The following is a 27,916-nucleotide window of genomic DNA, read 5'->3' on the forward strand; positions in this document are numbered from 1 at the left end:
AGGAGTACGATACCAGGCGGAAACGTAGCATAGTGACCATTGGTATTTCAACCAGTTCTATTACCGTGTTCATTGTATTTATCGGTGTGGTATATGTCTTCTTAAAACGGAGGATTCAGCATGTTAATGCAAGAGCGCTCCATGAGATTCCTGTCGAATGGTTACCAGTAGGGCATGAGTCAGGCAACCTGGATGTATAAAGGGAAGAAGCAGAATGTAGGAAAGAACTAGAGTTAACGTATATGATAAATTCGGGGATGAATTTAGTTTTTAGGTGGAGGCAGTGTTGCGGCCATATGTAGTAAGCATTGCTTCACCCAGTGGAGAATGGCAAAACAGAGGCACGCCGGCGATCGAGGCATTGTGAAGTAAGAGTGACACAAATAGCCTTGCTGACAGTTTCAGTCTACCAACAAGTTGACGCAAGGACGCACACAGACCGAGCGCTGAGCGTCTGAGTCTTTGGCTCAGCCACTGTGTCTGCTGCTAACAAGTAGCGAGAAGTAATAACAACTGGTTTCCCAGCCGTAACAGATAGTTCAGGTATACATGCCGATGTAGCAAGCTGAAGATGAGGAGATACAGAACGTATATGATGATACTGAAAGGGTAAAACAGTACGTAAAGGTCATGAAAATCTAACAGTCATGGGGGATTGGAATGCACTTGTTGGGGACTAAGCAGAAGAAATGGTTGCAGGAGAATATGGGCTTGTGACAAGGAATGAGAGAGGAGAATGACTAATTAAATTCTGTAATAAACTTCTGGTAGTTCAAAAACCACAAGAGGAGGAGGTATACTTGGAGAAGGCCATATGATAAGGGAAGATTTCAGTTTGATTACATCATGCTCAGTCAGAGATTCCGAAATAAGACATTGTGCTATAGGGCGTACTCAGGCGCAAATCTAGAAAAATTAAAATTTAATATTGATGAAGAGTAGACTGAAATTTAAGATATCAGGAATAATCGATGCGAAAAGAAGTGGGATACAGAAATTGTAAGGAACTAAGAGATTCGCTTAAAGTTCTCTGAGGCTGTAGATACTGCGATAAGGAATACTCAGTACGCAGTTCAGTTGAAGAGGAACGCACATCTCTAATAAAAAGAGGAATCGCGGAAGTAGGATAGAATAATGTAGGTACAAAAAAGGCTCCGAAGAAAACATGAGTAACGGAAGAAATACTTCAGTTGCTAGAAGACAGAAGGAAGTACAAAGACCTTATCACTCAGGAATGAGATAAATAAGAAGTGCTTGGAAGCTAAAGCTAAATGGCTGCATGAAAAATGTGAAGAAATCGAAAAAAAATGATTTTGTCGAAAAGACTGACACAGCACATTGGAAAGTCAAAACAGTATTCGCTACAATTAAAAGGGTGGTAACATTAAAAGTGCAACGGGTATTTCACTGTTAAAGACACAGGAGAGACCGGATCGGTGGAAAGAGTACATTGAAGGCATCTGTGTGAGGGACGAAAGAACAAGCGGGAGTCGATATAGAAAAGACAGAGGGTCCAGTATTAGAATCAGAATTTAAAAGAGCTTTGAAAGACTTAAGATCGATTAAGGCCAAATCGACAGATAACATTCCATCAGCCTTTCAAAAAACGTTGGGGTAACTGAGAACAGAAAGAACAATGCAGGGTAACAATTACTGAACTATATGAAATAAAATCATCATAACTTCTGTACGGAGTGCATTAGAACGTTAAAACTGCACGATTGGCTGCGGGGTATAATGGGAATTAGAGTGCGTATGCATGGTTCGGCTTAGCGACGAAGACAACTGTCATTAGGATGGTTCCTCCAATATGTAAAACTGGCTCATTTAGGGGACTGAGAATCCACATTTCGCGATCGAGAAGTCTCTTCCCTCTTAACGAGTAAATGTGTGGTGAGCAATGTCATGGCACGGAAAAGTCGGTGCGATATTCCATGATGACACGGTGACTACTGAACGGTACGTGAAGGGTTTGGTAGATGATTTCATCCTCATTATCCAGAGTAACTCTGATTTCGACAATGTGTACTTAATGCAAGACGGAGCTCGACCCCATCAAAGCAGGAGAGTGTTTGAGGTCCTAGAGAAGCACTCTGGCACTCTGGAGACCGTGCTCTGGCTCTGGAGAACCCAGAGCCCACTGTGTTGTGCCTCGACTAGCCGCCACGTTTTCCGGGTCTGAACGCATGCGACATCTTTTTGTGGGACTATATTAAAGACAAAATATACATCAATAACCCCAAAACCACTGCTGAGCTGAAAACAGCCATTCAGGAGGTCATCGACAGCATCGATGTTCCAACACTTCTGCAGGTCATGCAGAATTTCATTATTCATCTGCGCCACGTCATCGCCAGTGATGGCAGGTACATCGAACAAATTAGAACCTAAATCCGAATATCTGTAGTGACGTATACATGTTGAATAAAGGGTGTGAACACCGCATTTTGCAACTAATTTGCGTTTTTTTTTTCGTGCAGTTTAGTAACTGTCACCTTGTTCGCTCGCGTGTACAGTGCATACGTCTAGTGACATACCATCTGACTTTCAGAAAAACATCACCCACAAAGTTAAGAAGGTTGGAAGAGCCGACAAATGCGAGAATAATCGCACAGTCTGATTAACAGCTCGTCCATAGAAGTTGCTGACAACAGTAATATAATTAAGATTCGAAATGAAAACTGAATTTGTGTTACATGACGATCAGTTTCGCTTTACGAAAGGCAATGGCATCAAAGAGGCATTTCTGACATTGATAGGATTTGTCGTCCTGCAAAAGCGTTCGTAAAAAGGTGCAAGACGTTCGGTATTCTGGGAAAAATTGCGGTAAACTCTAGGGAAAGACTGTTAATATAATAAGAACCAAGAGGAAAAAGTAAGAGTAGAAGACCAAAAACTAAGCGCTCGGATTAAGAAGGGTGTAAGACAGGGATATAGCCTTTCGCCCCTACTGTTCAATCTCTACAGCGAGGAGACAATGACGGAAATATAAATGATAAGATGCGCTCATGACATTGCTATCCGTAGTGGAACTGAAAAAGAATTACGGCGAATAAATGGTCTCATGAGCACAGAATGTCTACTGAGAGTAAATCGGAGAAAGATGAACGCAATGAGGAGCAGCAGAAATGAGGACAGCGAGAAACATAGCGTCAAGGGTCGTGATCAAAAAGTGGATGAAATTAAGCAACACTGGCATCTAAGAAAAAAAATAATCTTTGATGGACGGAGGAAAGGTGACATAAAAGCTGACTATTACTGGCTAAAAGGGCATTTCTGACCAAGGGAAGTCTGTTAATATGAAAAGTAGAAAATTCCTGAGAATGTTTGTTGGGAACACACCATTGTATTGTAGTAAAACAAGAACTGTGGGAAAACAGGACTGAAAGAGAATCGAAGCATTTGAGATTTTGTGCTATAGAATAATGCTGAAAATTAAGTGGACTGATAAAGTTTGCAATGAAGAAGTTCTCCGCAGAATCGAATAGGAAAAGAATGTATGGGGAACGCCTAGAAAAAGATGGCACAGGATGGACATCTGTTAAGATATTAAGGAAATAACTTCCATGGTACTAGAGGGAGCTATGGAGGGTAAAAACTGTAGTGGAAGACATAAAATGGAATACATCCAACAAATAATTGAAGTAGGCTGCAGGTTCTACTCTTGGATGAAAAGTTTGGCACAGGAGAAGAATTCGCATCGAACCAGTCAGAAGACTGACGACTCAACGAATGTAAGAACAACGGAACGATTGAGTGATGGAAAAGCACATATAAGGGTTGCAGCCACGAGACACTTTCTGAGACGGAGGAAGTTGTCTATAAGAAATTCGATTCTTAAATTCTCGTTCCACGCGTTTGATTAGATCATTTTACCTATCTGATACGGCTGGAGAGTGACAGAGAATTCAAAGAAGAGCAACAACAGATTTAAAAATACAATGGCAACAGAGCACTGTACTTTACGTAAAGGCATATTTTCAAACTTTGAACACCTTGCCTCAGAGTGAAAGCGAGAAACGAGTTATCGCGGTATGACTGCAAAACTATCAAGTGTAGCTTATACATGAAAGCCACTAGATATCACTCGCCCGTTGCTTGATTTGCACCACGCAGTAACGTGAGGTATTTCGCACTCGATTCAAAATTAATACAAATACTGATATAAATATTTCTCAAAGTATTGCCAATGACGTGGTGTAAATTTCGCATTTTTGTATCTTAATAACGAAGAAATATCCCTTTAATGGAATGGAAACTGTTAATGGCGTTTTATTACGCCTGAATGTATTTGTTATTTTCATTATTGTACTTAAGCGACACCATACTTACGCTGTTACTGTGGGGAACCGCTAAAAGCATGTCTCAATTGTATCTCTGCACTTGTAACTAAAGTTGTTATGTAACTCCTATGAGATGTATGATCTGTGTAAATAAAGACGTATGTTATCCGACTTTAAATCACTTTTTAATCTCTCCTACACATTTTCTGGTGCAGAAACACGCCAAAGCGCAGGCATGGGAAATTATGGAATCTCACAGGCGTCTACGATAGTTCAAGAGGACTTTAGACATCTACTTCGAGCGACTAAGCGGCGGAATTTCATCACGCGTAGCATACAACACACACCCTCAGGTGCAGGTATTCAAGCATTGAGACCTCCAGCTTATTACATGAATTACTGTGGTGTATACTACCTGTTGGAGTAATATTTGAATACGGGGTAGCAGAGGAATTGTTAAATTGCGTAACAAACTCGTGGCTGTCCTCTAGTTAGAATGTTTAACATTAACGCTTGTAGAGTGCTGCCTCCTGATTTGCGACATTACAACTACAACTTAACATGAGAAAAAATATTGAATTAACCGATTGCCTGGCAGTACTTCTACATCAGAACGTAAACGAGAAATGTAGTGTTGCAATGCTACAACTTCGATAGCTAAATAAATTCGTTTTAAGATTTCACACTCAAAATTGAGAAACAGTACGATGGCAGCTAATTGTAGGAAACTTGTGTTAGTGTAACGACCTTGGTCAACGCAATCAAAGATTTATTAGACGACATGAAATACAAAGCCGACGTCTTAACGTGTGAAGACCATGCAGTCTCTATGAATCTGGTGATACTGAAGGCTAAATACGATGGTTTTAAGAAACTATGGCCGACAGGACGCCGTCTGGGGCTTCTGGACACTTGTAGTCCCAATTTTCGACTGCCACCGATCAACTTAGTCACTTTTCGATGACATAGAGCATGGATCCGGTTTCTGGGAACATAAGCAGATCCGAATTTGCCACCTGTCAACAAGCTAGTGTTCGAAACTTCCCGGTAGATTAAAAATTGTGTGCCGGGCCGAGACTCGAACTCGGGACCTCTGCCCTTCGCGGGCAAGTGCTCTACTGAGCTACCCAAGCACGACTCACGCCTCGTCCTCACAGCTTTATTTCTGCCAGTACCTTCTCTTCTGCCTTACAAACTTTACAGAAGCTCTTCTACGAACCTTGCAGAAGTAGCGCTCCTGAAAGAAAGGATATTGCAGAGGTTGCCAAGGTTGCAGTCAAATGTCCCGAGTTCGAGTCTCGGTCCGGTTTATGTCGTGTAACGATGGCCTCCCGTCGGGTAGACCGCTCGGCTGGTGGACATGCAGCAGTCCTCAACAGCTAGGAGACCTAGGTCAGTTGCGAAGTCTAACAAAAGAAGAAGGTTCTGCTGCTAGGTAGTTCTCACGGTAGAGCTGCGGGCCAGCAGTTGCAGGAAGTGTTGGGGAGTCAGTACCAGGTCACCAGCATTGCGAAGCCTAGTGCAGTGTTGGCCCAGCTGACCGACAGCATAGAGGAGTTATGTAGGAATTTGATTAAGGAGGATCAGGTAGTGATAGTGGGTGGAAAATGGAACAGTCTTGATAGGGATGGGGATATAATGTAAAGATAACTACTCAAACTGGTGGCACTAATGTGTATTTTGTGCAGCTGTTTCAGCTTCATGTTCGGCCTCATCTTAATACGGCTGTTAGGCGCATTAACATGGGGCTAGAGAGGACGCTGATGGTAGAGGGCATGGGTCACATTTCAGTGGTGCCAGTTGGGTCTATCAGTAGCTCGAGTTTCACCATGCATGGCCTGCACCTCGATAGGCATTAGAAGGGGAGGCTGGCAAAGCTATTACGTGGCAGTGTAGTGGGTGGTGATTGGAACACACACGGAAATAATTCTGTACCAGTTGATTTTAGAGCTGATAGGTAAAACTGGTTAAAGGAGGTCCCTCTAGCTAAGGCCTCACCTTCAGAGGAAGTCAAGTTTCCAAGCTGAGAACGGATTAGCATATTTCATGAAAACATGAGGGGTATTAGGGATAAAGTTAATGAACTGCTTATTGATGTTGACTCTGAAATTATTGGTATATCGGAGCACCATTTAAATAATTTGACAATTCAGAGGCTTCCTTTACCAGGATACAGCTTAGCTGTCTGTTTTTCAAGGCGTTCATTGTGGGGTGTGGGGACTGGCTATATACGTAAAAACCTGCATTCCATTTGAGTCCATAGACATATCACGGCACTGCACTGAACAGATATTTGAATGTTGTGCAGGGCAGTTGAATTTAATGAAAATAAACTTATAATTGTTGTTCTTTATAGGTCCCCAAACTCTGACTTCAGAGCATTTCCGCTCAAGCTAGAGAGGGTTCTTGATTCACTTTGTACAAAATACCAGAAATTAGTTGCGTGTGGTGACTTCAATATAAATTTTGTGTATGATGGTGCAAGAAAAAGAATGTTGGTAGATCTCCTAAATTCCTATGATCTGATGCAGATAGTGTTCGTTCCAACTAGGGTGCAGGGGAGTAGCAGCACCGCATTGGCAATATTTTTATTCATTCTTCATTATTAGATGAGCATTATGTTAGCAAAAGGGTGAATGGCCTTTCAAACCATGATGCACAAATTTTAATACTAAAAGGCTCTTATACTCAAAGAATGTCACATATAGTTACAAACTATGTTGGAAAGTTAATCCAAGAGCAATAGAGAGTTTTTTAAACGTTGAAAGGAAAAAGAGTGACAGGATGTTTATACTGCCAATAACATCGATGATGAATATAATGATTTCCTTAACACATTTCTCGTACTCTTTGAGAGTTGCTTTCCATTAGAACGTTCTAAATGCTCTAATAGCAATAACAGGCAGAACAGGTGGTTGACTAGTGGAATGAAAATATCATGTAGAACAAAGTGGGAATAATATCAAAATGTTAGAAGAAGTCACAATGAAGCTGCAGTCTCCAATTACAAACAGAATTTTACGGTTCTTAAAAATGTTATTAGGAAGGCAAAGAGTATGTGGTATGCAAATAGAATAGCTAATTCACAGAATAAAAATAAAACCATGTGGTCAGTCGTGAAGGAAGTGTCTCGTCAGCGGCACAAGATCGATGGTATAAAGTTAGCTCATAGTAAAAATATTTCTGTTACTAATAAATGAGATACATGTAGAGTATTTAACAATCATTTTATGAGTGTTTCTGTTGAATTAAATAACTTTCTTCGCAAATGCCTTTCCGAGACTGATGTCTGAAATACTCCTCTGTGACATAGACAAGAGGGAGATTGTGTCAATAATTAAATCACTGAAGACTAAGGACTCTCATGGATATGATGGACTGCCTAGCAGAATATAAAAGAGCTGTGCTGCACATGTTATCCCTATATTTAGCCATATTTTTATTTTTTAGTTTTGAAATTGTGCGTTTCCTAAAGGGTTAAAGTATTCAGTAGTACTACCGCTTTAAAAAAAGAAAAAAAAGATAACGTAGACAGTTTTAAACCTATATCTATGCCATCAGTGATTGTCAAAGTTATTGAAAGGCTGTTTATGTGAGGAGAATTTATCATTTTATTTAAACACGATTTGCTATCAAATGTACAGTTCGCTTTCAGAAATCTTTTAACTACTGAAAATGCTATATGCTCTTTTCTCTGTGAGGTACTGGATGGGTTAAACAAAAGTTTTAGAACGCTAGAGATATTTTTTAATTAAACTAAGGCATTTCATTGTGCTGATCACAAAATATTGATCCAGAAGTTGTACCACAATGGAATACAGGGAATAGTTCACAATTGGTTCACCTCTTACTTTAGCAACACGCAGAAAAAGGTCACTATTCACAGTGTTGAGATTGGCTGAGTAGGGTACAGATAACTGTGGGGGTGCCCCAGGGATCAGTGTTGGGTCCACTCCTGTCCCTTATATGTATAAATGATACGCCCTCTAGTATTATGAGTAACTCTAAAATATTTCTGAAACTGACTTGGTAGTAAAGGATGTTGTGTGCAACATTGGCCCAGTTTCAAGTAGTGCAGTTAATGACCTAATTTACGGCTTGGAGAAAATAAACTAACGCTAAATCACAGTAACAGTTTTTAGTTTCTAACACCGAATTCAACAAAACTTGACCTTTTAATTTCACAGAATGGGCATATGATTAGTGAAACTGAACAGTTCAAATTTCTAGTTGTTCAGATAGATAGAAAACTGTCATGGAAAGCCCACGTTCAGGACCTTGTTTTATTCGAGCGGTATCTGAAATGAGTGACCGTTCAAAACGAAAAATAGTCTATTTCATTTATTTTCATTTGATTACGTCGTACGGTACTATATTTTGGGGTAACTCTTCATATTCTAAAAGTATCTTTTTGGCTAATAACGGGCGGTTCGGGCAAGTAAGTAGGTAAGTAGGTTCACGAATCTTTTATACATGTTCCTTACTGTCATTTCTGTAAACAATATTAGCTTATTCCGAAGAATAAGCAGCTTTCACTCAGTTAATAGTTAGCAGTAATCAGACCTGCATTTGGAGCGGGTTTTCTTAATTGTTGTGCAGAAAGGTGTGCAGTATACTGCTGCCTCCACTTTCACTAAACTACCACAATAATTCAATCACCTTAGCAGTAATCCACGCGCTTTGAAATCTAAACTGAAGAGTTTCCTCATGGGTCACTCCTCCTATTCTGTCGAGGAGTTCCTTGAAAAATTAAGCTGATTCTTATTGTACTGTTGATTGAGTTTACTTAAAGATATGGATTGACTTGTTTTGGGCTCATAAACATTGTATTTTTATCTGTTATTACTGTTATATTGTAATTTCATGTACTGACACGTTGCATGACCTCGGAGATTTGTCGCTCGGTATTAGCCGAGCGGTCTTAGGCGCTGCAGTCATGGACTGTGCGGCTTGTTCCGGCGGAGATTGGAGTCCTCCCTCGGGCATGGGTGTGTGTGTTTGTCCTTAGTATAATTTACGTTAAGTGGTGTGTAAGCTTAGAGACTGATGACCTTAGCAGTTGAGTCCCATAAGATTTCGTACACATTTTTGAACCTTGGAGATTTGCTGCTCAATTTGGTCCTACGGAACTTGTCTAAATAAAGAAATAAATGAGGTTGTCTCCTTATCCGTACATGTCCATCCGCTCGATACAATGTGAAACGAGACAATTCCTACCAGGCAACATATTTGCAGTCATCAACAGTCCAATGTTCGTGCTGAGGGGCCCAGGCGAGACATCAAGCTCTGTGTCGTGCAGTCAACGAGGTACACAATTGAATCTTCGACTCCGAAAGCCCGTATCGATGATGTTTCGTTGAATGTTTTGCACACTGTCACTTGTTGATGGCCCAGAATTGAAATCTGCAGCAATTTGCGGAAGGGTTACATATCTGTAACGTTGGGCGATTCTCTTCAGTCGTCGTTGGTCCCTTTCTTGCTGGATCTTTTTCCAGCCGCAGCGATGTCGGAGATTTGATGTTTTACCGAATTCCTGATATTCATGTTACACCTGGAAATGGTCGTACTGGGAAATCCCCTCTTCATCACTACCTCGGAGATGCTGTGTCCCATCGCTCGTGCACCGGCTATAACACCACGTTCAAATTCACTTAAATCTTGATAATATGCAATTGAAACAGCAGTAACCGACGTAACAACTGTACCAGACACTTCTTGTCTTATATAGGCGTTACCGACAGCAGCGCTTTATTCTGCCTGTTTATGTAACTCTGTATCTGAATATGCATGCCTACATCATTTCTTTGGCGCTTCAGTGTAATTAGCGATCTCCGGTTTGTAAATATAAGCGCTCAATCGGCAGTCTTGGAGGACAGACATGGTGTCTGCCGAAGTCGTTATTAGTTAAGCACTTAATTATCACTATTTGGTTTTGGGACATGTAGTGGAGAACTTGTTTGATAGTAGGTCTGCAAACATGCATATCATTATTTTGTTTATTCCCTGTAGAACTGTGAATGGAAATTAATTGTGGTACATAAACTTGACTATAATTGTGCAGTTTTTCTTTTCTGATAATAAAAAGTGAGTGGCATCCTGTTTATATAAACCAATTCATAATTTAATTATTTATTCAATACGAGTTTGTCGCTAACAGTTTATTACAGCCTCGAGATAGTGAAATCACGATCTATGTGATGTTTTCTGCACAGGAGAAAACAGCTACAAAAAATTGTAAGCTGGTGAACATTATTCAGAACTTATGCATTTGGTCCCCCCCCCCCATCCTCTCCCCTCTCCCCCTCCCCCCCCCCTCCCCAACCCCCGTCAGTGCGCTGGAAGCAACTACAACCTGACGTGCACTGCAATCTTAGTACAAATGGATTCAGTGACACGTCATCTGAGAGAAGGGTTTATCAGATACACATAAATCCCTCTCATTGTCACTTGCCATAAATGGGATCCCTGGCGGGGATGTCTCTGAAGCTGAAGTGCTTTGGTATTGTGATGCTGGATTTTATTAGAGATGACTGTGAACTGTAACCGACCAACCAACTTTGCAAGGACTGTGACATATGCGAAATGTAAATGACCACGGTACATAGAATCTGAACTATTTTGAATCGTTTATGAACTTCCATTGAACTATAATAATTGATGCCACAAAATCAAATTCTTTCTTACTGTGGAAGTAGTAGAGGTATAGAGAAGGAATGGGAAATTCTGAAAATAATATTGTGTATTCAGTCCACGACATAGCGTTAAAAAGCATCACTTCAAGATTCTTCATGCTACAAGGTGTCACAGGATGTAGAGTAACGCGAGGAAGGCACGAACAAGAGGTGCGGCGGTGGTAGCAAGCAGCGGCCAGTGCAGTTAGCAGTACAGAGCTTGTCTGGCTTGTCAACTTCAGCACCGCAACAACCGAGTCGCAGCCATCAGCCCAGTCCACAGCTACGAGAATCAGTGACAGTATGTCGAGGAAAAAAATTAGTGGAACGTTGTGCTCGTGTATAAGGGTCTATGATTTGTAATTGGAACAGTGGAGGAGAGGTGTACGCAGAACAGTCAAAATTGTGTTCTAAAGGGTTTAAGATATGAAGATTTTTTGATAAAATTTGTTTAAATTTTATCAATATTAACAAAATATCTAGGGAAAATTAAGTGAGATATGCTCTCAGAAGCAGAGAAGGAGTACACTCTCACTATAGTAGTGACATTTCGGTGCATCAGATCCATATAAATAGTAGCGAAGTCATATATGGGTAGGCGAAGTCAGATATGGGTTTAATGATATGTTAAATTTAGCAAAAAATAATTCGCATGAAAGTGTAGGTTCAGACTTTGATGATGAATCTGAACTAGTAAAGGCAGCCACAGTGATTTCTTTGAAATTTCTGAAGTAGTTATGAATGATTTCACTGCGCATGTACAATAACCAATAATAGTGACAGTGAAAATGTAGATTTAGTGGCAAATATTGATATTGTAAACCCAGAATATTTTGTATCTAGTCAAAATGAGATGATTGATTGTAATGACGATAGCACAGGAAAGACTGATGTCGAAAATTCCAATGAACCAACAGATGAGGTATGTGCTATAGTTGAGGTACAGTATCAGCTCACAGTTTTCCACCTAAGAATAATCATCAGCATATAAGGTCTATGCCAATATTAGCTTTTCAAAAAACAAAAACCATATAAACGAAAATAAGAATCAAGTAAGAAAAACACAAAAGAAACTACATACTGGGCATGACAAAATAGAGAAAACAGGTAAGGGAATAATATAGGAGTAGCTTAACTTAACGATAAATTTAATGCTTTGGAACAAAAGATTACAAATGTTGAAGCCAAGACTAAGGGATGTTTCAAGAAAATAGATTATGAAACAAAAGAATAGAGCAAAAAATAGGGATTTATAAGTCAATAATAAATCAAAAGTTTGACCATGAAATCTAAAATAAGGATTTATAGGATAAAAATGCAGTGAGAAAAACAACAATTAATGACATTAGTAATGTAAGACAAGATTAAAGCAAAGGTATCAATATATTTTATGATAAACATAACATACAATGGAGTAATTTATGGATCATCATATACGACAATGAAATATTTAGGTGCAATATTTCACTTTATAGTCCTCTCGTAAAGGCAACACAAGTGTAAACGACGGTAAATTGAGAGGAATAGAGCAAGACATCCAGTAGCCTTCAATTGACAATTTGAGAGCGGCATTTCTGAAAACGTGATAGAAGAACAAACAAAAAATCAGATTCGTAGCCAGTAGGATAAAAGGAGAAGCAATATTACAAGAATCAGTGGTCAACAAAACATCTGCTTACCTCAAGTGGCAATTAAGTTCTTTCTAGTGCTCGGTAATTGACAATTAACGGGTGCCTGACACAACCGACACAATACTTCATTATCTTTTCTGCTGTTACTTCTTCCCGTTCTTTCACTCACAACTATATCTGTGCACTGTAACATTCTTCACTACCAAGATTGAAATGAGAATGGCACACGATGGGAGGGTGGATCGACCGCAAAGTGTACCGAGATAGTCCGTGCATTTGCAGTCCCGGATGGTACAGTGGTTACCCCACTTGCCTAGTAAGCAGGAGATCCCAAGTTCAAATCCCCATCTGTTACAGATTTTCGCTTGTAGCCGCTGATTCTGCTTAATGTCCCGCCACAATTTACATAAGATGAGAAAATTTGCTCACACTAAACGTGACAACAAAGTAACAAGATATGGCAAAAACAAAGTAACCCAGCAGACTAAACAACTGCATAGCGTGGTTGAAAAACAGACATTGGACAGAGTGCATGTGAACAGGCCAGAATATGCGAAGTATAGTGTTACAGATACACCAGAAAGAGAACGCGGTATGCAGTTACAGCAAAACACCATTACAAAAAGCATATTTTGAAGTATGTAGTGGAACAATTTGTAACTATTGTTGCGTCACGGAATAGTAAAGAGTTGGAAACGTGGAATATTGTCAAAGTTTCGTTGCCTATGCCGAGAGCCAGAGGCAGTAGGTTAGCCAAGAGGTAAGAGGATTGCACATGTATGGATTGTGTCGTCACGCAGGGGCAATGGTCTGGTTACACATAACAGGCGAGAGAGAATTGCTTAGCAATCGGGTTTGTGTTAGGCGGAGACTTTTGTAGAGTGCAAAAGAGAGGCATAGCGTCAGCTGTACTGCATTTCACAACTTCGCGTGAGTCTGCCGTAACAACATGTACCTCTGTCGCAAGAACATCTAAGGGGCGAGTACGACAGATGAATCAGCAGTATAAGTAGAACGAATGCGTTCATTACAAACGAGCATGATATCAGGACATCCTACCATCCTGACAACTGAAGAGGTCACCACTCGGCCTCCAGTCCACTGTAGGGGACCGGGACCACCAGGGCGCCCACAGATTTGTTGTCAGAAGTCCTCGCGCCCACAGCCTACAGATTTGGTATAGTGGTAACTGCACGAGGCGATTTTTGTTAGTAACTATGGATGCACGTTCTTTGTTGGGAGAGCACTTTGTGAGACCTGCGGAAACAGCAGATTTATCTGAGTTAAAGGGAAACGTACTTGGTACCAGTCAGATGTACTGTGTGCAATTTAACGGAGCATGGGGAGCCATGCACGAAGTTTGTACCAGTAGAATGTTCAATTTGTAGACGGTTTGGTCACACAGTGCACAATTGTAGATACTGTCGCTGGGCAATAACAAGGCGGAAGGATTAATTTTGTTTAGTTGTGTATTGTGAGTCTTGTTTCTCTTCTTGTGTGTAGTGGTCAGCTGTGACAAAGGAGTTCAGTAGCTAGTGTAGTTATTGTTCTGAGGAGTAAATTCAGTATAGAGTAAGTTGTTGGTAATTTGCACAAATCATGCCGGCAACAAGATCCGTTAGTACTGAAGTGAGCATAGCTGCTCTGACGGATCAGGTCTCAAAATTAGAAGAGAATGCGCAGCATAAGTTACGTCATGTAGAATTAATGACGCAAATGGAGACCTTGCGTTCGGCGCAAGAGTCGCAAACGGTTCAAGTGAGTGCAAGTCAGTAGCAATGTGCAACCTTGCAATATATCCTTCAGTAGCTAACCTGATCACACCTTTCTCGGGTAAAACAACACAGGATGTCACAGCGTTCATTCACGGTGTTTTGGTAACAGCTGCAATGAGCAATTGGTCGGACGTAACTACGTTACGTATGGCAAATTTGCGACTTGCAGGGGAAGCCAAGACGTTCGTGATGTACCATGAGACGCTTAGTAAGGTGAGCACGTTTGATGAATTGGCAGATGGGTAGCGTTCTCTCTTCCCGCGCCGGGGTTCCCGGATTCGTTTCCCTGCGGGGTCAGGGATTTTCTCTGCCTCGTGATGACTGGGTGTTGTGTGATGTCCTTAGGTTATTTAGGTTTCAGTAGTTCTAGGGGACTGATGAGCATAGATATTAAGTCCCATAGTGCTCAGAGCCATTTTTTTATCGTAAACAGAATAGTGTAAGATTTTGTAGGGAGAAGTTAGCTAATTTGACACAGAAGGTCAATGAAACAGTGGAGTCTTTTTCAGATAGTATACGGAAAATTAATTCGCAGACCTATGACTTATCGGGTAATCCTGTGCGGATCATGTATTACAAGGAGAGGCAGAAAACAGAGTCGTCAAGGTATTCCTCAGGGGAATTCCTGCAGAATTTTCTCGTAGGGTTAGGATGGAGAATCCTGAGGATTTAGCTGCAGCACTGCGTATTGCAACGCAACTGCAGGAGATAGACATTGTAACAAGGGTTCGCAATGATAAACGCATCTTTGCGTCGGAGAGGAATTGTTACCGTTGTGGTGAAGGCTCAATGCAGACAGCTGCAGTGCTATGCTTGTTAGTGCTACGGTCACAAGGCGTATGAGTGTCGCAGTAAGCAGAATGGTAACGGGAATAAACAGGAAGAAGTGTTAAACTGGAACGGGAGTTTTTCGTCCGTCGGAAGACATTCCGGTGATCACAAGCACGGTGAAAACTAGTACAGAGACGGATTGTTGCTTGATGGGTGTTGTAAGGAATAACAGATGTAAGTTTTTGATTGATAGAGGGGCACATGTATCTGATGCTAGTCTAGACCTCGTGGGTAGGAGAAGACTAGGTACTCCTAGGTATAGATTACGTGGAGAAGGGAATAATGCGTTGCAATCATTGCGTACAACACAAGATTGGAACTATAGAGTTCGGAGAGCAAGTGGTAGTGTTGCTAACTGTGGGACAAGGGTATTCTGTAATCTCGGACTGGACTTCCTCGATAAAGACCATGCCAAAATTAATCTTTCACAGCGTACAGTGCTAACTTGTTTTCAATGAGCACAACAGCTGTAAATGTTTCTACGTCGCGAGGTGCATCCGTTGCTAAGATTTCACCAATTGAACCGTGTACAAGGGCATTAAGGATGATTACGCATGTCAAAGTGCCTTCGGGTACAGGGACGTTTGTTGGGTTATCAGTATGTACCGATGTACCACAGCAGACACTGTGTGTGGTGGAGCCACTGCAGAGCAATGAAGCATTGGATGAAATGCGTTGTTTTATGCCAGTTTGCTCAGACGCAAGTGACATCTTGGGCATATTATCAGTCAGGATGGGGTAAGAACGGATCCTCGTCTAACGTCGGCTGTGCGTGGTTTTCCAGTACCACAGACTACTACACGAATTCAGTAATATGTCGGTTTGTGTAATTACTACAGATGATATGTAAAGGGGTTCGCGCAAATTGCACATCCATTAACGAGATTGTTAAAGAAAGTTTGAATGGACAGCACAGTGTCAGGAGGCATTCGAGAAGCTCAAACAGATACTAAAATCAGACCCAGTGTTGATACTTCCTGATTTCGAACAAGAGTTCATACTATCTTGTGATGCTAGTAATATTGCTGTAGGTTGTATTCTTTCTCAGAGGGTTAATGGACAGGAACATCCAGTGGCTTATGCTTCCAGGCAACTGAGTAAGGCAGAGAAGAATTATTCAACTACAGAGAAAGAAATGTTAGCAGTGATTTACGGTATCTCGTATTTTCGCTGTTATTTATATGGGCGTAAGTTCAAGGTGGTTGTAGGGGTTGAAAGATCCTTTGAGTCGTTTAACGAGATGGGCACTGAAACTAAGTGAATTTGACTACGAGGTAATTCACAAACCAGGAGTAAAACATACGAATGCAGATGCGCTTAGTAGAAAAATAGCAGCTGTACAAGTTATGGGCATCAGTGAGAAGGAGTGAATAAAGGTGCAAGCCACTGACAGAGAGTGTCAATTGTTCTGAACGCAACCGCAGTTTGAAATGCAGGATGGGTTGCTTTGCAGGAAGACGAAGCGCGGACTACGCGTCGTAGTACCGGAGTCGCTGAGGGAAGAAGTGTCGAAACAAGCGCACGACCGTGTATTGTCGGGTCATGGTGGTAAAAGAACGACTGATAGACGGGTAGCTGAAAGGTTTTGGTGGAAGACACGTCGCAATGATGTAGAGGATTATGTGCAAAATTGTATACCGTGTGCGCAGAGAGCAGATGTAAGTCATTAGAAAATTTAGTTACAGAGATTACCTGAAGCGGATCATCTGTTCACATTCATAGGATTAGTCGTAATCTGAGCATTTAACAAGACCCAAGCGGGTAATCGATGCGTATTAACAATATTATATCATTTTTCCCGATATCTGGTAATAGTAGCTATTCCAGATCAGAAGGCAAGCACTGTTGCGCAAGCCTTGGTAAATAACTGGTTGCTGAAGTATGGTGTGCCTGATGCTATAATTGCAGGTCAGGGTAGTAACTTTATGTCGGAGCTGATGAAGCAGTTATGCCGTTTATTGAAAGTTAAGAAATTGCGGACAAGCCCATTTCATCCTCAGTCGAATGGACGTACAGAACGAGTTCATATGACCTTAGTTAAGATGATTAGTCATTACGTAAATTCAGAACACACTGATTTAAATATGTTGACAAGCGCATATAACGCGAAAGTTCATACAAGAACGGGGCTCTCTCCGTATGAGGTAATTTATGGTCGGAAAACGCCATCACCATTTGATGTGCTCAAACGTCAGGTAGGTTCACAGGATGAGTCAGAGAAGAATTTCACCAAGAAATTGAGATTTCGCAAAGGGTACGGCGTGCTAATACTAAAGATTTGGAGAAACAAGAGAGTATTGGGCAAAGAATAGGTAAACTGCCGCAGTACAGAATTGCTTAATGAGTATTGTTGGCTAATCCTTATGTTCCGAAGGGTAAAACGAAGTAGTTTTTGACGAAATATTCTGGACCGTATAAGGTAAATGAAATAGTGTCTCTAGTGAACGTAAAGTTGCAGTTACCAACCAAGTCGTCAGTAGTTCATGTGAGTATGATTAAGCCGTTTAAGGGCGCAGTGGGTGTGTTATCGCAGATTCCTCCAGCAGTAACAAAGGGTGTGAGGGTACCGAAGCGAAAAGAACAGCAGAGGAACGTTCCTTACGCTCTGAGGTCTAGGGACAAGTAGGTGAAGTGTCCTCGGGGAGGAACATGTCGTATTTATTGTTATTAGGTAACAGAGTATGTGTAGTTTTTGCTTGTCATTTGTCTGTTTTAGGTAAGGAAGGGAGAGATTGACATGGCTTCCTTTTCCTTCAGATGCCGTGCCAGGATGTGCCCCGGAAACTTTTCGTCAGTCTGGTAGTGCTACACTGTTGCAGAGGAGAGGTGGTGCAGGTGCAACCACTAGATAAGGGAATTTTGTTTGCAAGACAATTAGATGTGGTATTTTGAAGCCGCAGGTGGACAGTTGTGTTCATGTATAATATATGAGGAGTGAGGAATGATGTACGGACACTAGAGGATAGGTTTACGGCGCTACAGGCGGCCACGGAGAAGTAGGGGTTGTTTCAAGACATACGGAACGAATATCAGGAATTGAAGCTCTCATACGAAAAGCTGAGAAGGCAGCTGCAACAAGTAACGGAAGTGGTCCAGCAAACGCTCGTTCGCAGGAAACGAGGATGATTGGATGCAGGGGGAAAATTGCTGAAAACAGTGTTTGGGACCGCGGACGAGGAAGATAAAAGGAGCTTAAACAGTACGGTGGGGGAGGTGCAGGAGTTGGCGGAGGAGACAATGTCGAAAGTGGATTGGCACACATGACACGTATAGGTAACATGGAGCAGGGGATATTGAATGTCACTAGAACAGAGCGGGAGTTGACATCAGACCTGGAACGGTATGCAGCAAATACCAGGAACATTGGATTTACTCTCTGTTCGAACTAGAGACCGTAGTTGCCACTTGTTACAGAAATGGTAGATTCACAGATATATCAAAGCTTGAACTGCAGGGCAGTGGGTTATTGATTAATGGCTCTGGATGTGAAATAGTCGAGAAGCATTTTCACCTACCATCTACTTTCACGGGTACAACAGTGATTAACGTGACACAGCATATCTTGTATTATCCAGAGGAACCACCACACATATTGCCTAGCCAGAACCTAACGTTTATTAACGAGTCCTTGGATCCCACCTTGCTACTATCTTTAGATGGCCAGATTATCTCTGAAAAAGATCAGATCTCAGTTAATCAACTACTGCAGCATGTGCAGCAATATCGGGAGAAACGTAAGCAAAACACCATTGTATTTTGCGTGTCAGCGACTAGCATAATCTTAGTTCTAGTGTTTATTCGTGCAACTTACTTTTGTATACGAAAAAACATGTCTCGTTCTGAAATAACAACTGTACATCAAATACCTTTGGAATGGATTGCGAATAGTGAAACGTAATACAAGTAGATAACCAATTATAACATTAGAATCAGTATCGAAGGAAATTGACGGAGCTCAGAAATGTGAAATGATTTGGGTGAAGGTCACGGTTAAAGCAGGCTCGGACACGGTAATTGGATGTCTCTATACGCCCCCTGGCTCAGCAGCTGTTGTGGCTGAGCATCTGAAGGATAATTTGGAAAATATTTCGAGTAGATTTCCCCACCATGTTACAGTTCTGGGTGGAGATTTTAATTTGCCGGATATAGACTGGAAGACTTAAACGTTCATAACGGGTGGCAGGGACAAAGAATCCAGTGAAATTTTTTTAAGTGCTTTACCTGGAAACAACCTTGAGCAGTTAAACAGAGAAGCGACTCGTGGCAATAACATATTAGACCTTCTGGTGACAAACAGACCCGAACTATTTGAAACAGTTAACGCAGAACAGGGAATCAGCGATCATAAAGCGGTTACGGCATCGATGATTTCAGCCGTAAATAGAAATATAAAAAAAGGTAGGAAGATTTTTCTGTTACGCAAAAGTGACAAAAAGCAGATTTCAGAGGATCTGACGGCTCAACACAAACGTTTTGTCTCAAGTACAGTTAGTGTTGAGGATCAGTGGGCTAAGTTCAAAACCATCGTACAATATGCGTTAGATGAGTATGTGCCAAGCAAGATCGTAAGAGATGGAAAAGACCCACCATGGTACAAAAGTCGAGTTAGAAAACTCCTGCGGAAGCAAAGGGAACTTCACAGCAAACATATACATAGCCAAAGCCTTGCAGACAAACAAAAATTACGCGAATTGAAATGTAGTGTGAGGAGCGCTATGCGAGAGACGTTCAATGGATTCGAAAGTAAAGTTCTATGTACTGACTTGGCAGAAAATCCTGAGAAATTCTGGTGTTATGTCAAAGCGGTAGGTGGATCAAAACAAAATGTCCAGACACTCTGTGACCAAAATGCTACTGAAACAGAGGATGACACACTAAAGGCCGAAATACTAAATGTCTTCTTCCAAAGCTGTTTCACAGACTGCACTGTAGTTCCTTCGCTAGGTTGTCGCACAGATGACAAAACGGTAGATATCGAAATAGACGACAGAGGGATAGAGAAACAATTAAAATCGCTCAAAAGAGGAAAGGCCGCTGGACCTGATGGGATACCAGTTCGATTTTACACAGAGTACGCGAAGGAACTGCCCCCCCCCCCCTTTCTTGCAGCGGTGTACCGTAGGTCTCTAGAAGAGCGTAGCGTTCGAAAGGATTGGAAAAAGGCACAGGTCATCCCCGTTTTCAAGAAGGGACATCGAACAGAACTATAGACATATATCTCTAACGTCGATCAATTGTAGAATTTTGGAACACATATTATGTTCGAGTATAATGACTTTTCTGGAGACTAGAAATCTACTCTGTAGGAATCAGCATGGGTTTCGAAAAAGACGGTCGTGTGAAACCCAGCTCGCGCTACTCGTCCACGAGACTCAGAGAGCCATAGACACGGGTTCACAGGTAGATGCCGTGTTTCTTGACTTCCGCAAGGCGTTCGATACAGTTCCCCACAGTCGTTTAATGAACAAAGTAAGAGCATATGGACTATCAGACCAATTGTGTGATTGGATTGAGGAGTTCCTAGATAACAGAACGCAGCATGTCATTCTCAATGGAGAGAAGTCTTCCGAAGTAAGAGTGATTTCAGGTGTTCCGCAGGGGAGTGTCATAGGACCGTTGCTATTCACAATATACATAAATGAACTGGTGGATGACATCGGAAGCTCACTGAGGCTTTTTGCAGATGATGCTGTGGTGTATCGAGAGGTTGTAACAATGGAAAATTGTACTGAAATGCAGGAGGAACTGCAGCGAATTGACGCATGGTGCAGGGAATGGCAATTGATTCTCAATGTAGACAAGTGTAATGTGCTGCGAATACATAGAAAGATAGAGCCCTTATCATTTAACTACAAAATAGCAGGTCAGCAACTGGAAGCAGTTAATTCCATAAATTATCTGGGAGTACGCATTAGGAGTGATTTAAAATGGAATGATCATATAAAGTTGATGGTTGGTAAAGCAGATGCTAGACTGAGATTCATTGGAAGAATCCTAAGGAAATGCAATCCGAAAACAAAGGAAGTAGGTTACAGTACGCTTGTTCGCCCACTGCTTGAATACTGCTCAGCAGTGTGGCATCCGTACTAGATAGGGTTGATAGAAGAGACAGAGAAGATCCAATGGAGAGCAGCGCGCTTCGTTACAGGATCATTTAGTAATCGCGAAAGCGTTACGGAGATGACAGATAAACTCCAGTGGAAGACTCTGCAGGAGAGACGCTCAGTAGCTCGGTACGGGCTTTTGTTAAAGTTTCGAGAACATACCTTCACCGAAGAGTCAAACAGTATATTGCTCCCTCCTACGTATATTTCGCTAAGAGACCATGAGGATAAAATCAGAGAGAATAGAGCCCACACGGAAGCATACCGACAATCCTTCTTTACACGAACAATACGAGACTGGAATAGAATGGAGAACCGATAGAGGTACTCAGGGTACCCTCCGCCACGGACGGTCAGGTGGCTTGCGGAGTATGGATGTAGATGTACATGTACATGTAGATTAAGTGTAAATAGATTATTAGCGGATAAGTAAAGTTTCACAGTGTTGAAGGAGTAGTTATAAGGTACCTGTAGAGTATAAGGAAGTATGGCGTGCACAACCAGTTAAGTCCATAATTGCAAAATTCAGGACGAATTTTCTTAGAGGAGGGGGATGTGTAGTGCTCGTCCACCATGGGCAAGCCACCAGGAGGAGCAGGGAAGAAGACGGGGTGGGATAGAGTACTCTCCGCACTATGAGAATAACTCTCGTGCCGACAGGGCCGTGACTCCAACCCAGAGCCTCCTACGCGCATCGGCTTGCTGTCCACCGATGAGCCGGCCGACCAGCCAGGCGCCACCAGCCATGCGCGGCCTAAGTACAAAATAAGGACATTCCTCCTCTACGTCACAGCTCGCGGCACAGCGCCAGCAAGACTGGTGCGACGCGGAGCTGGTGTCATCACTTCGTGTCAGCGAGGACTCGGGGAAGGTCGTTGATATCACCAAGCTCAGCCAGCCTGTGTTACGTGGGCCACATTGTACTGGGCAGGAATAAAGGTGATATGAATTAATAATGCTTCTTTGGCGTTTCTGACGCGTCCACAGTCATTTCCTAGCGTCCTGACAACTGGAGAGGTCACCGCTCGGCCTCCAGTGCACCGTAGGTGACCGGGACCACGGGACCACCTACAGTATTTACAACAACGATGAACAAACCATTACGTTTGAAAATAGTTTAATAATACGAAAACAAGACGAGGACTAACCAGGTAAGTGAATACGATAACCTACAATAGCAGAAACACTGGTGGCAAAAATAATTGAAAGAAATAAATGTTGTCATGAGATGATATACAGATTCTATAAAATAGTCAAATCGTCAATCTCTAGTATGAAATGAAACGGCGAAGTGATTTCCACTGTAATGTATTACGATACTCCGATAGTCTGGGAATAGTCCTGCCAAAGATGTTTGAGGTAAATGGAGAATCTCTAGTATAAAATGAAACGGCGAAGTGATTTCCACTGTAATGTATTACGATACTCCGATAGTCTGGGAATAGTCCTGCCAAAGATGTTTGAGGTAAATGGAGAATTATGGGTACGAGGTAAAAGAAAATTCAATCAGTCATTTACGAAAAGAGAGAGAGAAAAATGGTTCAAATGGCCCTGAGCGCTATGGGACTCAACTGCTGAGGTCATCAGTCCCCTAGAACTTAGAACTACTTAAACCTAACTAACCTAAGGACATCACACACATCCATGCCCGAGGCAGGATTCGAAACTGCGACTGTAGCGGTCGCATGTTTCCAGACTGTAGCGCCTAGAACAGCCCGGCTACTCTGGTCGGCGAGAGAGAAAGGAGAAGGTGGTTATCAGACACCATGAGAGTAGGCCAGTTATTTATGAAGAGTGAGGGATGTAAAGCAAAAGGCGACGAAAAATAGGTATTTATGGGCAAAGCGGTTTATGCCATCTATTTTATGAAGTACAAAGGAGTATACATATTGTGAACATAAGCCCCAACACTTACGTGGAAATCTTATAAAAGACCTAAAAGTAGTAAATAAGGTTTAAACAGAAGGCCACATAATATGAAGTATAGATATTAATGACTCACTCTGATTGCAAATATGACAGGAATGTGGAATAAATATCCAGCTAACAGTAAGGTAATTAGGCCCTACGCATTACAAAGTCACGCAATGCTCGCCTCTGAAAGTCAGTAGAAAAAATGCAGTCATTAAATGAGTAGATTTTCCACTAGTAGATTTCATAGTAACAATGACACTCAACTACATAAGGTATAATACCTGGTACTGTGGAATGAAACAACGGTTTGGTAATGAGTGTTTGTGCATTGTGCTTGAAGCATGATTCTAAGAGTTTTTCTTATTGTATCTCCCATTCACAACTGAAAGCCTCTACAAGCAAGATTTGAAAAGCATAACAGGAGATGCAAGGTAGCGATGTGAGTCACTACCGGAGCGCGTCTGTAGTAACAGATGGTGTGGGCAACCACCGAGTTCTTAAAAACGCGAAGGGCTATGCCCCAGTTGTGAGCAAACTGTGGATGTGGCTGAGATGAAGAAAAAAAACAATGCTAAACCTCTTGGTAGGATGTAAATGGTGGCATTGTTTACAAACAGCCAAACTCAAAACCAAATATTATGTATTAAGTATTTATACTAATAAAGTATGAAAATATGTTTATTTAAAATTTATTTAGACTTGTTAGGAAACTAATTAAGGCATTTTTATTGTTAATTGGAACTTTGTTGAACTGTTGGAGATTAAAGAATGGACCGAAAAATGGACGAACAGTGGTCGAACTCACCATCAGTTGGGAAAGTCTGGAGTTCCACAATGTAATACCACATCGTGGACAATTGAATCATCAATATAGGTTGTGTTGTGGGCTGCCTACGTATGTCCTAGTAGTAATGATCTTCCATCTCTACGTATTTGTGAAATATTTAGGCGTTCTGTGTGTTTTATTTATCACCATGTAAAGTGGACGTCTGTATGATGCATTCAAATATACACTCCTGGAAATGGAAAAAAGAACACATTGACACCGGTGTGTCAGACCCACCATACTTGCTCCGGACACTGCGAGAGGGCTGTACAAGCACGGCACAGCGGACACACCAGGAACCGCGGTGTTGGCCGTCGAATGGCGCTAGCTGCGCAGCATTTGTGCACCACCGCCGTCAGTGTCAGCCAGTTTGCCGTGGCATACGGAGCTCCATCGCAGTCTTTAACACTGGTAGCATGCCGCGACAGCGTGGACGTGAACCGTATGTGCAGTTGACGGACTTTGAGCGAGGGCGTATAGTGGGCATGCGGGAGGCCGGGTGGACGTACCGCCGAATTGCTCAACACGTGGGGTGTGAGGTCTCCACAGTACATCGATGTTGTCGCCAGTGGTCGGCGGAAGGTGCACGTGCCCGTCGACCTGGGACCGGACCGCAGCGACGCACGGATGCACGCCAAGACCGTAGGATCCTATGCAGTGCCGCAGGGGACCGCACCGCCACTTCCCAGCAAATTAGGGACACTGTTGCTCCTGGGGTATCGGCGAGGACCATTCGCAACCGTCTCCATGAAGCTGGGCTACGGTCCCGCACACCGTTAGGCCGTCTTCCGCTCACGCCCCAACATCGTGCAGCCCGCCTCCAGTGGTGTCGCGACAGGCGTGAATGGAGGGACGAATGGAGACGTCTCATCTTCAGCGCTGAGAGTCGCTTCTGCCTTGGTGCCAATGATCGTCGTATGCGTGTTTGGCGCCGTGCAGGTGAGCGCCACAATCAGGACTGCATACGACCGAGGCACACAGGGCCAACACCCGGCATCATGGTGTGGGGAGCGATCTCCTACACTGGCCGTACACCTCTGGTGATCGTCGAGGGGACACTGAATAGTGCACGGTACATCCAAACCGTCATCGAACCCATCGTTCTACCATTCCTAGACCGGCAAGGGAACTTGCTGTTCCAACAGGACAATGCACGTCCGCATGTATCCCGTGCCACCCAACGTGCTCTAGAAGATGTAAGTCAACTACCCTGGTCAGCAAGATCTCCAGATCTGTCCCCCATTGAGCGTGTTTGGGACTGGATGAAGCGTCGTCTCAAGCGGTCTGCACGTCCAGCATGAACACTGGTCCAACTGAGGCGCCAGGTGGAAATGGCATGACAAGCCATTCCACAGGACTACATCCAGCATCTCTACGATCGTCTCCATGGGAGAATAGCAGCCTGCATTGCTGCGAAAGGTGGATATACACTGTACTAGTGCCGACATTGTGTATGCTCTGTTGCCTGTGTCTATGTGCCTGTGATTCTGTCAGTGTGATCATGTGATGTATCTGACCCCAGGAATGTGTCAATAAAGTTTCCCCTTCCTGGGACAACGAATTCGCAGTGTTCTTATTTCAATTTCCAGGACTGTATATAAGTGCAGAACGCCATGGTGCCGACATAATACTGAGGAGTGGCATGATGAAGGCATTGAATTCAAATGTAGTAGCTGTAAAGCAGAGTATCTTCTTAAGACAAATCGTTAGCCAATTTAAAGAACGCCAATGCTGCAAAAGCAATTATCAATGTTAATTCCACTAGCAAATATTTTGTTGAATCTAAAAGGAAGTCAATGTGCTGATAGCAGTAGTATAGCAAGTTAACTTCTCATGAGAGATATTTTGCTGAATTTAGTGGACAACAATGCACCGATAGTAGCTTAACAGCAGTATGAAATTTTGTGTTTGAAAATAGGCTAGCAAGTAGTAGACCGCTACAGAGTATTTTTGCAGAATTTATAGAATTATAAGTTAGCAAAAGAGTACCAACACCATAAAGATGAAGAGTAGAGCTACTTTGAAAATCTTTACTTTAAAAGAGTAATATAATAGAAAGTGTAACTAAAGATTGATGATTTTGGGATATAAATAACATTAAGTTTTTTCTAATAACTAAATAATCAAGTCTACAGTTATGTACACATGGTTATTAACGGGTGAATGGTTATCTGGAGAATGTTTTGAAAACAGAAACTGGCGGAAGACAGCCAGTGTGAAATTATGTAGTGTACTGCAAGTTTCGTGTGCTACTAAATTTTTATGGGTCGCCAACAAATTTCATTAAAATTGGGAAAATTTAGTACAAGAATTAAATTAATCCCTGAATTGATAAGCGTAAATAATGTGATAATATTAATAAAAGGATAAAAGTGAATATGTGGAATAAGTATAACGGAACAATTTAAAAACAACCATTCAGTCACATAATTCACAGCAAGCAGGAACTTAAGACTGTTCAACATAATTAAAATAAAATTTCCTACCAAAAATTCAGAAAATAGTTATAAACTATGATCTACCGTTGTGCATTTCGTAATTTATTCACTCATATTATTACTATATTAAGAGCTGTGGTACATTGCGGTGATAAATAAAAAGGAAATCTTCGGCGCATATGAGGAAAGTTCACATAAACGCACACGATTCACACACAAGAATAGAGATGATAAGCATTTTTCTCAATAAAGTAAGCCAGAGTCTCAGAGGTTCATCACTGTCGCGATGACTGAATTAATGTGGGCAAGAATACTGTGGAACACTTTCAAACAAAAAATTTATCTGTATCACCTTGCGTATCGAACTAAGCTACCCTGACATGAAACACCCACAAAACCAGTGAGTATTGATGAACAAAGTAAAACTATCAAGACTCGTGAAAATTTCATGAACACAAATGTAAATCGTATAGACACAAATAGCAATAAAGTATCACCTAGAATAAAGAATAAAGGTTATTCAAGACGGTACTGAAATTACACACAGTTAAATTACCACCATTGGCATGAACAAAGTTACCCAGTTTTAAAACTGAAACAAAATGAAAAGTTTGAGAGATACATCACATACACATGAAAAACTTCAGAGATTGCAGGGCACTCTTTCTTTTTGTAAAGTGTCATGATACTTAGTGTTCATAGGGAAGGTGATCTTTGTTACTAGGTTGCTATGTTCGATACTATCTGACTTCATTCATATGATGAAATAGTTGTCAGAAATTAATGTTCTCGCTTGTCTGGTCTGGTGAAGGCATAGCAGTAGGTTTTACCTGCGTCTGAAGGAAGAGGATGCCGAGTTAATTGGCTGCAACAAAAGCGTTTGCCAGCTGAGAGCTGAGGTGAACTTTCTTCTGCCGAACCTTGACACAGTCGGTGGCGCCAGTAGGTCGGCGGAAATGTCCAAATTGGCTAACTAGTGCCAAGGAGTCACTGCAGCTATGAGCGGGGCATTGTATGATCCGATAGCCGGCCCTTCGTAGGTAGAAAGCGGGTGATACGGCTAAGAGTTTCTGCAAATTCTGAGGCACACAGACAGTGGCTCCGAGGCATCCAGACTCTGCTACAAAACATACTTGTGAAGACACTAAACTTTTCGCAACTTTATGGCCGTTCTTTGGAAATGGACACATCAGGGGAGATAATGAACTTTTTGTGGAGGGCTGTGGTTCCATTCAAGTCATCCTTTTGGGAAAGACATGGCGTAAACGCATGGAAAAGAGGGCACGAAACTGAATCTTGCTTCCTTTCGTCCCAATTAATTTTTAAAGTCTCTGGTTGGTGAAGGCTGTGTATGCAGAGCAAGCGTCGGTCTCGCAACTTCGAATGTTAAGCTCCAGCTCGTGGTTGGCTCGTGCTAAAGTGGGTGTAGTCTAAGCATGTAAA

The sequence above is a fragment of the Schistocerca gregaria genome, chromosome 3 (genome assembly GCF_023897955.1).
Source record: "Schistocerca gregaria isolate iqSchGreg1 chromosome 3, iqSchGreg1.2, whole genome shotgun sequence".
Lineage (NCBI taxonomy): Eukaryota > Metazoa > Arthropoda > Insecta > Orthoptera > Acrididae > Schistocerca > Schistocerca gregaria.